General features: G+C 39.8%; 1 protein-coding gene and 1 long non-coding RNA gene across 2 annotated transcripts in view; one reads left to right on the plus strand and one right to left on the minus strand.

Moving 5' to 3' along the window:
* PPARA (peroxisome proliferator activated receptor alpha) overlaps window positions 1-14,818 on the minus strand; it is a 44,730-nt gene extending 29,912 nt beyond the window's left edge. The window contains exons 1-2 of the mRNA XM_027805562.2: window positions 14,571-14,818; window positions 12,049-12,175 (exon numbers count right to left, since the gene is read on the minus strand). The gene's annotated coding sequence lies outside the window, so the exon portion shown is untranslated. The remainder of the gene's footprint in view (window positions 1-12,048; window positions 12,176-14,570) is intronic.
* A 388-nt stretch (window positions 14,819-15,206) lies between these two features.
* The window catches only part of LOC114015883 (uncharacterized), a 29,941-nt gene continuing 29,047 nt past the window's right edge, over window positions 15,207-16,100 (plus strand). The window contains exon 1 of the long non-coding RNA XR_008732579.1: window positions 15,207-15,332. This is a non-coding gene — a long non-coding RNA (uncharacterized LOC114015883). The remainder of the gene's footprint in view (window positions 15,333-16,100) is intronic.

The raw sequence follows: 16,100 nt of genomic DNA on the forward strand, positions 1-16,100 counted from the left end.
AGTATCATCTTTTGACAGGGCTATGACACTATCATATAGGCTGAGGAGATCATGCACATCCCAGATATTCATCATCCTTCCAGCAGTAAAACTCCCACAGAAATCCAGTAAATGGAAAACACAGGCATTTACTCTGAGTTGAAACAACATGCTCCAATAAATAAATAAATAAAATAATACTTCCAATGCTGGAAACTCAAGTAGAATGTAGCTCAAAGACTTCAGCTGCTTGTAAAGAGTAAAACAACATCCTAGCATCAAACAGCTTTCTAATGGGAAATTTTAAATTCAACAAGCCCCTCAAGAACTTGGTAACTACGAACTCAGTTGAGAACACTTCACACTTACATACATGACTTTTACACTGACTTTATATTAGACCAGAAAGTATATTTTATCGTATTTGAGCCACAAAATTAGTCAACCTCTAGCAGACAGAGATCAACTTAAGATGTAAAGAAATACCACAGTTCTAGTTTATCAATACAACAAGATCTGAAGCCCATCTTTAAATTACCCACTGCTAACCCCTTTAACAACAGGAGCCAGACTTGATTTCATCAGCAATGGCACATAAAGGTTTTGTAAACTTTGCCTTCAGGCTCCAGAGACAAAAATTACAGGTCTCACCTCAAGTTTACATCTACCTAAAGTTATGCTTGCTTTCTCCCACATAAATGGACATTAGATGCATCAAATACTTATTTATTTCCAAATCATATACATGCAAATACATTACTCAAATTTGCATCAAGGTCCTTCTATTAAAAGAAAAATCTATTTTTCCTATCTGATTTCTGTAAGGAGTGCAAATTGAATTGTGCTTGAACTGCCATCAAGCTCAAATGTTCAAGTCTGCACAAAATAACAATATGACATTGGGATTTTTTGGTTTGTTGTTTTCTTTTTTCTCCTCCAAATGTGAGTTTTCCTATCCAAAAAGTGAACACTTTGGTGGTTTCTGTAATTGGGAAGACCTGACTTTTCTTTCTAGTGAAAGCTGAACTGATACTAAAGTCAGAAGTAGCTATATTTCCAAGTACAGTTTTCAAATCTCTCTTTTAAATCTACATTTGCTGAATCCCTTAAACAGTTGACTATTAGGACTTTAGTATCAGTCAATAGTAATATTAGTTAACAAACCGTATCATATTATATTAGTGTTATTGGTAGTCTATAATGTTCTCCTTCACTTTACTATTTTCTTCAAGAAATGTGTTTGGGAGTGCCTTTGTTGGGTTTTTTCAGTTGGTTAGTTTGGGGGTTTTTGAGGTTCTGGGGTGGGGGTTTTTTGGTTGTTTTTTTTGTTTGTTTGTTTGGTTTGTTTGTTTTTTTAACTACACTATAATCCAGTCTGATGTTTAGATGAATCCTGACTCTAAACCAAGCAAGAACTGACAAAGACTTAAGTGGAAAACTTTGTGTTAAAGTCTTTAGTCTTGCTTCAAATTTTATTGTCTAGATGCCTACAAATCCTGAAAAATTGGCAATTTGTTATTTTTTTCTTTCTCTATTTATCCTGTCTCTGTTTCCACTTTTATAGTAAATAACGAGCTCTGACACATGGTTAAGAATTGACTACAAGCTTAACCTATAGAATAAACATACTATTATTAACACGACATTAAAAATACTGGACAGCAGTATGAGGGAAGTTTATTCAATTTATGTTAGTTATTAATGCACATAAAGCAAATATTCAGATCAGAGTTAGTAATACACTGTATTCTTGAGGCATGACCATTGAAGCAAGTATATTTTATTAACAAGAGACTCAAAAGAACAATAGGAATTTTTTTTTTCTGCAAGAAACTAAGCCATGGCAACATCTTAGCAACCACTATGTTATAGAGTACTATGTATTCTCTGACATGTGCTCTCTTTCAAGTTCAAATACAGTTCCACAAGTACTACTCAGAGCTCACCACAGTTTCCATTAAAAAAATCCCACTTCATTTATATATATACCTTCATGCTTGCAACACACTGCCTTTTTCTTTTTCTCTCCAAAGAATCTCAGCTTTTGCTCTTTATCCAATGCATTTCAATGTCAGTATCTCTTCAAGTCACTGTTACATTCCACTCAAATTATTCCATACTTAAGCAAGATTCAAACGATTGCACATGTTAATCATAGCAGCCATAGTAATTTGTGCTTCGAACTTTTACAGATACTAAATTCTTCATGACAATATCTTGTAGGCAATGAAGCTGAAAGAATATACTGTACAGCACACAGATGCTCTATGCATTTGCTGAACGCTGTGAAGACCACAACTACTGAGAAACAAAAGTCTGATGCACCATATAGGAGGATGTTTTCTTTACATGTATGTTAAAAGCTAGGATTTGATTTATGATTGATATTTGAACCGATGCAAGGTCACATTCGGCCACGTTCGCACAAACACGACATTCATGTACTTGCTATTTGATCCAAAATCCAAGGTCACGTTCACACAAATGTATCATCTGAGTATTTGCTATTTTTTTCATTACTTATGATTATTTATTACACCTTTAACAAATTCAAAGATCTCTCACTTTTCCCATGTTTCCCAAAACTCCTTACCCATTTATTTGGGAGTCAACAAGCTAATTACATAAGCCAAGATTTTCAGTTGATTAACAGTTAAGGATACCTCAACTTCAGAAATCAGTGCTCAGATTGAGGCTAAATCTGATTGTACGGTATGCCTAGAATTAAGAGAATTTTTTAAAAAAGAACAAACCAAAAATCCCACAAAAACTCTTATGAGCTGCATGCACATACTAGATGTCCTAAACCATTATAATTTGTTTTTTCTACAGATAATGTGTAAAAGTAAGTTTCAGTGGTGAAGTCAAAGTTGATTCTGACATGTACAGCGTTTACAAACAGCCTACACATCTGTCCTAACATGCTGCTCACTGGAAACTAGATCCTTAAGACTAAATTGGAATGTTGCAATTGTTTCCTTACACATGTGATTACGGCATCTCAGATTATGCAAAGTGGCTGCTCAACAATTTTCTGACTATACCCTGATACTCTCCAGAGACTTCATTTGTTGAAGGATAAAGATATCTGAGGGTAAAAGGCAAATAGAAATTGCATTTTAGTGTGGTGACTAAATTATTGTCTCCAATATAATCAATTTTTGAAGTAAATAAAATGTAAGCCTCTTGCTAAGTCTCCTGCAGAGTACATTTTCACTACACATGGTAAAAATAAACTTCAGAGGGTAACAAATTAAAGACATCTGTGCAACTAAAATTGTCAATTAAAATTATAAACTAATGTGTACAGAGGCAGTGCCAGGCAAAATTTCTGGCCATTTTTCACTAAACATATTGACTGTACTACAGTCATACAGTAATACAGATATGTGTTACGTAAACCTCTAACTCAGAAGTTTTACTTGCTCACATGCTTGATAAAATAAAAAAAAAGCCAAAAAAACCCAAATAAAAAGAAACAAAAAAGAAATAACATACATGACTGTTCTATCCACAAAGACATCATAGCTTTTACAAGCAAAGCTGTCTAGTAACTCTTACTAACAAATATGAAATTGTAAACATACTATATTTATGAAAAGAAATAAAAAAAGCGCCACTAACTTACATAGTCAAGGAAAGACTTTGATGCACTTTCTAAAACTGATAATATTCCAACAGTCTTTAGATTTGCATATATGTATGGATACCTTAAAATGCACTCCTATAAACTAGGATATAAGAATACCTTTTGTTTTATATCCACAGACCTTTATATGTGATAGCAATTGGTATGTATTGATAATCCCTTATTAGCAGGCTTAGTAGTAACATACTCTTTAGAACCTAGAATCCTTTCTGTATTATAAATAAAAATATCTGCCTCAAGTTTAGATTTATAGTAAAATGAAGGAAAAGAAATAATTAACTAATCTTTTGTTCTGTGAGTATATTTATTATTCCTATGTGATTACACCCTTGTTTACTCTTCGACTGAAGACCAAAGGAACATTCCTGTAACATAAATAGTTCAACTGAATGCAACCTAATTCAAGGCCACATATTATATATAATACTAATATATATTACTAATCTGTCATATAATCTAATATTGTACAGATACCAAGTAGTTTTGAGTTTGTTGACTGCTAATGAAAATTTTTAGAGTTGTATATAATTTTGTGAATTTAAACAACATAATAAAAGCTTGAGAGCATTAAGTTAGAATCATAGAATCATTTAAGATGGAAAAGACCTTTGAGATCTTCCAGTCCAACCATTAACCCCGGACTGCCAAATCCACCACTAAACCATGTCCCTAAGCACTGCATCTACCCATATTTTAAACACCTCCAGGGATGGTGATCCCACCAGCTCCCTGGGCAGCCTGTTCCAATGCTTGACCACCCTTTCAGTCAAGAAAGTTTTCCTATTATCTGATCTAAACCTCCCCTGGTGCAACTTGAGGTGGTTTCCTCTTGTCCTGCTGCTTGTTATCTGGGAGAAGAGGCTGACACCCACTTGCCTACAACCTCCTTTCAGAGAGCTGTAGGGAGCGATAAGGACCCCCTGAGCCTCCTCTCCAGACTAAACAATCCCGGTTCCCTCAGCTGCTCCTCACAGGACTTGTGCTCCAGACCCTTCACCAGCTCTGTGGCCCATCTCTGGACACGCTCCAGCACCTCAATGTCCCTCTTGCAGTGAGGGGCCCAGAACTGAGCACAGTGTTTGAGATGTGGCCTCCCCAGTGCCCAGTACAGGGGGACAATCACTCCCCTTGTCCTGCTGGCCACACTGTTTCAGGTACAAGCCAGGATGTTATTGGCCTTCTTGGCCACCTGGGCACACAGCTGGCTCGTGGTCAGCCAGGTGTCAGCCAGCACCTCCAGGTCCTTTTCTGCCAGGCAGCTTTCCAGCCGCTCTTCCCCAAGCCTGTAGTGTTGCATGGGGTGACAGTATGCAAGTTGTGACAGTACACAAATTCAAAAGGTAGAATTCATATCGATATTTGCAATTACCAGCATTAAAACACCGGGAAAAGGGTAACTTGGGGGAGAAGAAATAAAAAAGCTTTAATTCTATGGATTTGCTCCCAAAGATGTAAGATTTTCATACCATTGTCACCCCACATTGCCCTATCATGTCTTCCTGTTCTTTCCCCTTCTCACTATACTTACAGTTCCCCCTCCCCACAACGTCCCTGAACTACTGACTGCAAACAGCAAACACACTGTAGCTGGTTCAGAGCTACATGTCGCAACTGGCTTGCAAGTGCTCCTGTGCTGATTGGCAGTTGACAGGCCAAACAAAACAGATAATTGCTGAATTCATATTGCATCATTTCCTCAGTAGGGTCAATAATTTGTTTTCCTTCTTCTCAGTCACCAACCTTCATAAAAATTAAAATTTTTTGCAAAAAAAAAATAAATATGCAGCTCAAAGTTATTGTGTGTGGGTAGAGGATAGCAGACCATACTGCATATATCTGACTTTTAGGTAACTAGGCTAAAAGAGATGAGAAAACAATCCTGAAACCAGTTTTCAATATAGCAGTTTTTGAGCATAACTCTCAGAAGACGGATCTGGACTTCTGCTCCCCCCTCCCCCATTTTTTTTCCCCCAGTTCACTTTCAGTATTTGTTTTATATTTACTAGGGTTTGTAGAACACACGAACAGCACAATGGGTGCCTGAAGTTATGTCAGTACTCTGAGGAGTCTAAAATTTTTCAGGGTCCCTCACTTTGAACCCTAATCACATACTTTATTAAGAAAAAGATATCCTTGAAATAGTGGTTAAATATTCACTCTGGCTGAGGATTTCTGACCTGTGGGTAAAAATACTAGTTCTTACAAACATCTTAATGGTAACGTTCTTCCTGAATAAAAAGATATGATTTTGGAACAATACTTTTAATCTAAAAAGAGAGGAAACAAAAGAAAAAGGTATCTTAAATTAAAATTACTTAATGCAAAAAGTTGACAGATGGACTTTTTAGCATATTGATTTGAGATCGTAAAAGCTTCACTTGAATCTTACCTGCCCTTCAACCACAACCCAGGCCTTGCAATCCTCCTTTTTTAGAATAGCTAGTCAGATACAACTTCTCCACCTGGCAAACTTTTGCCACTCTGATCTCATTACACAACTTCTGCTCAGAGCAGTCCCACAACTTTGCATCTATATCTGTTACTACAATAACTCTCCTACTAACGACCAGCATTCCTTTAAAAGGAACATGAAGCCTCTTAGTTTTCTCTTTTCATTTCCACCTTGAATTTCCCCACCTAAGCTTGGTCTCCTTCATGTTTTGGCTTGGCACAAATGTCCAGTAACTTTGGTAGCTGATGCTGCAACTTCTGCTTCAAAGAACAACAAAAAATATTTCTCTATCTTAGTATACCTCTTTTTCAGTCTCCAGCATTCTCCCCATCCCCAAATCTCAGGTTCAGTTTTGGCTTTACCCTGAGGCTGGCACACTCAGCTTCAATACTCTTTCAGCTCTCTTATCTGTCTCTTTCATAAGCCATGTCAATCCTCCCTAAAATCACCTCTGTCCCCTTGGGTCCTCTAGTCTTCTATCTCCGCTCCTCTAGTATCTGCACAGCTGCACTCTTCTCACCATCTGCAACCCTTTGCATGATTCATCACCAAACATAACAGACCATGATTATTCACTATTTGAAAAGCTACAGTGGAATTTACATCTGTTTCTGGAAGAGATTCAAGCAGCCTGAATTTGCCTTCTTACTAGAGAACACCACCGTGCATTTTCAGTGGGTTTATTGCACTGATAAACTTTATTCCCTTGCCCAGACAAATTAACAAGACATATTTGATAACCTAAACTCAGCTTAACGGAAGTATTTATATCCTATAAAAGAGAACAACCCTCAGACAAGATACTACAGATTTAGGCCCCTTCTACTTACAAGTGTCTTTTTGAAAATTAATTGAGTAATCCCAACGTATAGCTTTCATACTCTTCTACCAGTAGACAAAATCTAATGTCTTCTATAAACAGCACCTTCTTCTCTTCTTTCTGGGCTCTACCGACCCCTTTTTCATCCCTCCTGCCCTTGTGGCATCACTGAAATCCCAGTGCGGTGGGTTCCAGTCTGTGAAGGACGTAGTATTCGTCATTGTACTACAATTTTATTCATTCCTTCACAGTATTTTCACAGGCTCTTGTTGCTCAGCTATTACATTTAAATAAATAAACAAATAAAACCCGATAAAAATGAACTAACTTTGATTTAATGGCATGCTACTACTCAGAGTACCCGGAGTGGAATGTAAAACAAAATTCTTTCACTTTTTGTTGGGTTTTTTTTGTGAAGAAAAAGAACTTCAGTTTTGTTCTGGTAATTCAGAAATTCCTACCTTAAAAAGTTTTTCTTTGTGTAAATGTATCACACAAAACCAAAGTTTACACTGAATTAGCATTGCTGACAGGAGTCTTGGCCACAGGTATGAATGCAATGAATCTACATTTTTTGGCAAATGGATATAAAGTACTTGTACTTCCAAGCCACTGACACATCAGACAGAGGATATACTTGGGACACATGACTTCACAGTTCTAAATCAGGTCACTTGCTACAGTAGAGATATCACAAGCCTCACACTCCTGCATGATCAAAAAATGTCAAAATATAACCAATTATTTTCCTGACATCTAAGCTCTCTGCTCATCCTTCGTAAGACCTGAGGGGTGTCTACTGACCAGTTCAACAGCCCCATATTAACAGTAGTAGTATCACCATTGCTTCCTGCCTGCCACCCTACTTCTCCCCACTTCTTTTATCTAAGGAAGCACCTGAATTACAGAAAAGGTAGAAGAAAAACAATACCCCAATGAAACATCCAGGATAAGAAAACCTGTTTAAAATGTCATATATGTACTTTCATATACCAGGTTTAATTCACTTGTGAGGCATTTTAGCTGACTGAATCAGACTTTGATAAAGCAGTTATAGGGATACAGCACTTGTAGCTCTCCACAGAGGCAATCTGAAGCTGTAGTTAGCAAAATAATGTTACATTAAGGGTACAGTCAGACAAAACCTCTTAAGTAATTTAATAGCTCCTTGACATCAAAAGGATACCCCTTCTGTAGCTCCCTGACGTTGTCAGCCCTGCACCTTCCTTCTCCTTTCTTAATTTTCAGCCATACCGCTCCATCTCACCTGGGCTGGCTTTTGCACTTGTCTGACTTCTCTGGCCACATCTGTAACAGTAAATAAAACAGGGCCAGAGCACAGGCTCGAGTCATGCTGTTAGCATCCTCTCTGACACCATTTTGGCCCATACGAACTTGGTGCTCCCAGACAAATGCCCAGGCACAGTTAAGGGGACAGCAAATGCAGAGCAGCAAAGTGCTCTTCACTGGCAGTCTGGGTGCAACCGTACTGTTTCAGGTGCAATCTTGTTACTTAGTTCCAGGTCCAGAAAACAGTCCCTGGTGTATTTTATTACCTAGGTTAGACACAGCTTCAGTGAAACAATTCAGTTTGTTAAGCTGGTTGAAGAGTAACACAGGGAAAAACATAAGAGATAGCTGAACAGACTTTCTAAGGGGCAGCAAAAAGGAAGGATAGAAACACATGGATGATAGCAAAGGAAAGCAGCATGACGAACTAACCTGACTGATCTTTAAAAACAGTTGCTAGATCAGATCAAGCCATGCTGTGTAACCACACCTTTTGCTCTAAGCTTCATACTTGCAGGGCTATCAGGAACAACACAGAAAAGGGACATCCTGTTTTTTTTATTCTCATATTTATGTGTTCATTCATGTATATATACACACAGACATGCATGTACGCATGCCACATTAGGAGAGAATCAAAATTAATGATAGCTGCAAACTGAACAATTCTATATGCTTAAAGGATAATCGCTATTAAATTTCGACAGGACTTATTACAGGATTTATAATCTTAAGAAAATGCAACTCCTTGTAAATTTGGTTAGAATTACGGCAGCTCAATATGCTGAAAATCAAGTGCCCAAAACACACATTTAAATTGAGCATTTGACAGCTGTTTGAAAATATTGGCCTATTCATATGTACAGTTACATCTCTACGGAAGCACAGTACCAAAACGTACTGCTGCTGCTTTTTTCAAAAGCAAAATCCTGTGCTGCTTGTCTCTTAGTTACATATATACTAAATCTGCTACCTGATTTGCTTCTAATTATACTGGCCTGCTTAACTGCACACAGCAGTCTCTTGTCCTGAAGTAGATAAGAAATTTGAACTGTTTACCTCTGAAATTTATATATATATATAAAAATATATATATTTTTTAATATATATATATAAATTCATTTATGTGCTTTTCTCTGTGGGTAGCTATGTGGAATATGAATAAACACATTACACCATTTTTAAATTTCACATACATACAGCATAATAACATAAGTCTACCTTATGCTCACAGAGCAGAATTACCAACAACCAACTGGTCAGAAACAACCACAGACGGAACATTCTCCTGTTTACATAGCTACATAGTGAAACTACATCCATACAGCATCTTACACTGACAAAAAACCCACTTGAAACCCCCTCACAATGCAGCACATTTACTGCAAACTGATGTTTACCTATGAACTAAGAAAAAAAGATTTGAAAAACCACACTTAACCATTTTCAGGTTTGCTGAGTAAACTTCAGTGTCCCATATTCTGTACATACCTGCATTGGCTAGTATTTAAAATTATTCTTAGGACTCCTAACCTTTACCTAGTTCTAGCCTCCATAAGAAACAAAATTTTCATGCTAGCATTGCATAGCTCTTGTAACCTTCCCCTGAAAATTGCCAACAAACCAACAATATTCACTACGACCTGTGGGCTGCAATTAATTTTATTTTAATATCAGAGTGGGTGAATTCATCAACTGCTGTAATGGAGAATTCATCAGCCCTATTGTAAAGAATGCCATCAAGCACCGCTTGCTAATAAATCCAGAAATCTCCAAAGCAGTCTCTGACACAACATTCACCATCTCCCTCTCCCTCCTGCCTCAGATGCAAACTGCTCCATATTCTATTTTTCAGCCTTATTACTCCAGGGAACACCTTTCATATATGCATCCAAAAGATGTGAGAAGGTTGATGATTTTTTTTTTTTTTTAAACATGAGGCTGCACCAGCACTCCAGTACCATGTACTTTATAACATTCTTGCTGAAGCAGTAACAGTAACAGGAGGCCAGGAAACATCAACAGTAATTCATGTCTTCACTTACGAACAGATTTTACAAATTGACAATGGTCCTTCTTACCATCTGAACATTCATGTTCTTGCTTAAATTCAATGTTTCTTCTGTGAATTGTTACATCAATCGTTCCCAGTAAAAAAATACTGATTTTTTTTTTTTAAAAAAAACAACCAACACACAAAAACAAACCAAAAAAACCAGGCATGCAGCACTTACTTGTGTAACAAAAAATGAACATCAATACAAGCCTATTTACAGATAATAGAACTTACTCAGACAGCATAACTGTGCTGGATGCATGGATACATACAACAAAACAGTAAGCCCTGCCTCCAAACATTAATCATAGGCTGCAGAATAATTCCAAATGATCCATTTTACTTAAATCTAAACAACATTAGGACAGATTGTGGTACCATTTTTCAATGCAAAATACATCAAACTCTAAACTATTCACAACAATAAATGCTCTCAGCTCCAGGATATTATACACTCATAGGTTAGTAAAAAGTTACTCAACCAGCAGTTAATTTGCACACTGAAGAGCAGCAGTTCTGATTCCTTTTACATACTTAACAACAAACTGAAAACAGACCAAAGTATTCATACAAAAGTATGAAATACAAAAATATTGGACTAACTCGCATTCATGTGTATTTCAGCTGCCTGGAAACAAATGCCAAAGAACCTTACAACTTCAGTAGCTGCTAACTATTCTGAGTTCCCCAAAGCAGACACATTTTTGAACAGCTTTATTTTACTATTTGGAAAGATTAAGAGAATAATTTCTTAGTTTCTAGTTTTTTTAAAAAAACCCAGGAAAGTATATCAGCATTTCTAGAAAGGGATAAGTAATTTGTCAAATGCTTGCAAATCTACCTCATACGGTTAGTGTTTCCACAGGCATGAGCCAACTTGAACTTAAACCAATAAATTTAGATGAACATTGTATCGCAGAACAAACTATGAAAGATGAGAACTACCAAACAGGTAATTTGCAAGGTAAAAAAAAAAACACATTTTTACAGCTTATGCCTACAAGCATTTTAAAACACAGCAAACAACCACACAAACCAGTCATATAACAACTCAAGCCTCAATCAGGATTAGAACACCAATGAATTATATTTTATAATTTGTATTAATCTGTGCACGAAAAGCTCTTCACCGGACACAGAAATTATACTTCCTAGATACTTAAAAGACACATGCAACGCACTTAAAAATAAATATTGTTTCATAAGCAGAAACTATGAGAACTGGTATGAGGAAGTGGAATCAGATTTGGCAACAACTCAATGCCACATACAATCTAGTCACACAACAATCTCCTCATATCGATGTAATGTTTGTGAAACATGCCAAACATCACACTCTTCAAGATGGAGAGATTTTATTTTATTCTGAGGATACTCATGATTTAGAGCTTAACCTTATTGGGTAAGTACTTATTCATTCAGTGAATATTCAGCATTCTACTTCATAAAACATTCAAAATTTAATTTTACAGACCTGGTCCTGTGAAATGTTGAGCACTCTACTTTCAAAATATTAAGAATTCAAAAGTCTACTGGATAACATCTTTATGCAACTTTCATGTATAAGTCTAACACAGATATCAGAACATAAGGAAATTTTACTTACTCTGTTCTCCTGATTGGGCTACTGTTTTCCATTTATCAACTCTTTGTTGGCATTGCTTGCTTAGATTACTTCCCTTGTCAGTTGACTATACATCAATCACTCTTTACAGCAATTCTACCTCTACCTCAAATGTTTTTTCTTCTCTACTTGTTCAAAAACAATGCCAAGACAGCTCCCAGTCCACATATGTACTCACCACTTCATGCAGCATCTTGCAAGGCTGAAACAGAAGCTATTTCCAGAATGTGTTCCCTTTCCATTTCACATGCACATTGGTGATAACAAGTGTCTCTTCATTAATAATAAAGCTGCTGACATCCTTTCTTAAAAAAAAAAAAAAAAAAGTCACAAAATTTCCCAAAGCTTACTATTCTAACTTTATATTTATATCATGTAAGATAAAGCTTTTTTATATTTCTCTATGCTTCAGAAAAAAATGCAGTCACTTCATTTGGACTAAAAATATTTTTTAAATGACTGAAGCTTTTAATACAATACCTAGTTTTACAGCAGGACTACACTGACATCTAGCTAACTAGGGTATATGACTGGTATATCCCAGTATCATACTGACCTTTTTTCTTCATACTAAAAAAATTCAAAAGCACTCAACTAAGACCACTACAGTGAAAACCTTGTGCTATTTAATTACCTGTTATAAAGCAAAGTACATTTCCTCATAATGAGCATTCTCACAAATGTCTAAGTCTTTCTGTGGACAAATTGTTAAGAGTAGTTACTGTTTCTAAGGTACACACACATACATGTCCTACAAGGTGTCTTTGCAACTGGCCTTTTAAGTACCATTTATACACCAAAATTAGAGATTTTACTTTTAGGTACTTTATAAGGCCTGTTAAAAAAAAAAAAAAGCATACATAGTTACAAAAATAAATAATGGTTTGATTAAATTGACTTCCCTGTCCACTCAACTAAAAACCAAACAAATTAAAGATTCAGAGAGATTTGCCAAAAAATCAGATTAAATTACAAATGTTAAAATTCCAAAATGCTGTACCAAAATATGTTTGTACTTAAAATAAATATGAATTAAACTTCATTTATTTTCCAAGACAATTATGGTGTTCTTTTTTCCCCCTTGCAACAAATATGCCACGTGCAAGAGAAACAAAACTCAGAACTCAAATCTTAGCAGGTAAGCTAAGGCAAAGTAAAGAGAAAAACAGTGCTATTTGCACTTTGAAGTAAGAGCTTCTTCTAAAATAATTCTAAGAAAATTTACACTGCCCTCCTTGACCCCTTCAGGTCAACAGTAAGCACTATGATCTATTTTCCAAAACAAGATGAACATCCTAGGCCATGTATCCTACTTTCCCGTAGGACATTATCTTCTCTACTATTTTTTACAACATTCAACACATAAAATATTAAAAGTATAATGGTACAAAATCACAGCTGAAATGCAACCTTTTCTCCATGGTTTAAAATTCATAATGCCCTTTAAGAAGACTACAGTACTGAGGGGCATGAATAAGAAATGAAGACATTAAAGAACTACTGAAGAGAAGCAATAAAACCATGAGGTTTTCAGGACATAAGGGTTTGTAACTCCCTATGCTACCTGACCGTAGAGGATGACGGTCAATATAAGGCATCAGCAGACTGATAAGAACTTTTTTTTGGACTACACAAAGTGTTCCTTCCAAACATGGGAAAAGAAAGGGAGCATGGGGAGCGTGCTGGCTACGCAGTTCTACAGACCTCTGATAAGGTCTGCGCACACTCTCATCCTTCTGAAACACTAGGTTGCGCTACTTAAAATCCAAAAAGTTGCCACTGAAAGTAACTAAGAGCCAATGACTGCTTGGTAGCTCATGCCAAATAACAAAGGTTATGATACTGGTTTAGCTTTGAGTAGACTTGTGACCACATCACATGAACCACAACTGCCGTCAGTTTCAGCATGAGACCAGGTAGCCTCAATATTAAGTCAGTGATTCAGAATTTATAAAGGAAACACCTTTTATAGCTTATCAGTTAGGCTACCTGCAAAGGCCACACAAATTTCAACCCAGTAATCAGTGTTACATGCCAAGAAGAAAGTCAGCGCATGTTCTGTAAGTACAGTTTGATTACAGCTTTCCTTCCCAACTAAACTTATATGTCTTTATTTGTGCTGTACTACTAAGACATTCAAGGCCACCAAAGTGCCAAACATCATTATTTTATATAATCCTGTCTGATGAATCCTGTACTCCTTTCACCAGAGAGCGTAGGAACAGCTACTTCTGCCAGTGAGGGTATGCTAATCTTAACATGAATGCAAGGTAATACATTGTAGCACTCCGTTCCTTTTTGAGTGCTATCTTTTTCACCAGCTTTTCAGAAAGCAAGGGGACAGACCAGTAGGGACAATCAAAAACGTGGTTTTCTCATCAAGCCACAAAAGCAAATAAAGGGGGAGCTTCCACTAACCCGCTCATCACTCCAGGGATATAGGACTTTTCTCTGAACAACTGATGGGTAGAAGCACAACCTGCCTGACCAAGCCAAGCCAATAAAGGTAACCTCCAAGCACGTATTTTCTGCCTAGTGCCCAAGTTCATTTCTCAAACCAGTTTAAGGACAACTCATGTATTTAAGAGACATGACAGCTGAAAAATAGCATCTTATATGACAGGACATTGTCTTATCCTCTCTTCCCCACCCCCCAGCACCCTGAAGCCTCCCCACAAAGTTTCCAAGATCGCTCTTTACCTACAAACACCAGCCTCCCCCAGGGCCGGCTCTCGCTCGTCCTGCAGCCTCTCTGACCGCGGGCTGCCGCCCACGGCGGTCCCCGCACGGCGGGCAGCTGGCGCCCAGCCCGAGCGCAGCCCCGGGAGCGGCTAAAGCATCTCCCCCGGCCAGCCAGCACCTTCTCGCCTCCGCCAGCGCCGGACTTTCGCAGAGGGCTTCAAAACGCGGCGACGAGATACATAAAGAGAGACAGAATAAATAGAGAGGATGAGGAGGAGGAGAAGAAAAGACGGGTCATTAGCAAAACCGCCGCCGTGTGAGCAAGGCGGGGGCGTCACCCAGCCGCCTTCCCACCGCCCCCCCCCCCCTCCCCGTGCCCGCCCCGGCCGCAGGAGCCCCAGCCGGGCTACGGGCAGCCTCTGCACCGCGGGGGGCGGAAGGGGGGCACCCCTGAGGCGACACCGCGCGTTACTGCCGGCCCGCGGGCAGGCGCAGAGGCGCGGCCGCGTCGCTCGCAGCGGGCCGGGCTGGGTCGGGTCGGGCAAGCACCGCCGCGCCCCCGGCTGCCAGCTGCCGTCGGTCCCCCGGGGCGCCCGGCTCTCGCCACACGCCCGCCCGACGCCTCCCAACCACCGCTGCCGGCACCCCCTCGCCGCCAGCCCGGGCCGGCGGCACCGCCCGGCGCTGCCAGCCCGGCGGGGCGGGGGTCGCTGAGGGGAGAGGAGGAGCGCTGAAGTACCCGGTGCTGCGCCTGACAGACTCTGGCCGGCAGGGTGACAGGTACCGGAAGTGAGATCGCGGCACACACCTCCCGCGGCGGCCGCGCGCGATTGGCTGGGCGGGGAGGGAGAGGCCTGCGCGGGCCGGGCGCAGCGCGGGGGCACGCGCGCTCCTCCCCCCCCGTCCTCCCCCCGCCCCCTGCGGTGCCTCCGCGCGCCCCGGCGGTGTACCGGCAGCGCCCGGGGCCGAGTATGGTCTCCGCCGGGCGGGGGGGCGGCCCGGCTGCCGGGGGACAAAGTCTGCGCTCCCCTCCCCGAGCCGGCCCGCCCCCCCGCCCGGGCCGTGCGTGGCGGGGCTGCGCGGCCACAGGCCCGGGGGTCAGGCCCTGGCCCTGAGGGGAGGCGCGGGGGAGCTGCACGGGCCGTGGCGCAGGGACCTCCCCCGGGTACGGCTGGCTGAGAAAAGCATCCTCGTGTTCAGAAAGTTGCTGCGGGTCACGTCAACAAAGCAGAGCCCGAAATCCTGAATAAAGTCCAGCACGCCCTTGAACAGGGCTTTGTGACTGACTTGGGCTTCCCGAGGCTCTGAAATCTTGGAAAAGTAACCAGAAGCATAAATAAAGGGTTTTTAAAAGGGGGTCAGCTTCCCCCCACCCCCCCTTTGACTACTTCATCTACGTTACACTTCTTGATGATCCTCACGATTGTGATCGTCACTTTCCAAAAAATACCACTAGCTTTTTTTTTTCATCATACAATTGCATTTTCACTTTCACATTCTCACTCTGTTGGGGGGGGGCACATAATAACATGGGTGCCAGGAGGAGAA

Source organism: Falco cherrug, chromosome 5, assembly GCF_023634085.1.
Source record: "Falco cherrug isolate bFalChe1 chromosome 5, bFalChe1.pri, whole genome shotgun sequence".
NCBI lineage: Eukaryota > Metazoa > Chordata > Aves > Falconiformes > Falconidae > Falco > Falco cherrug.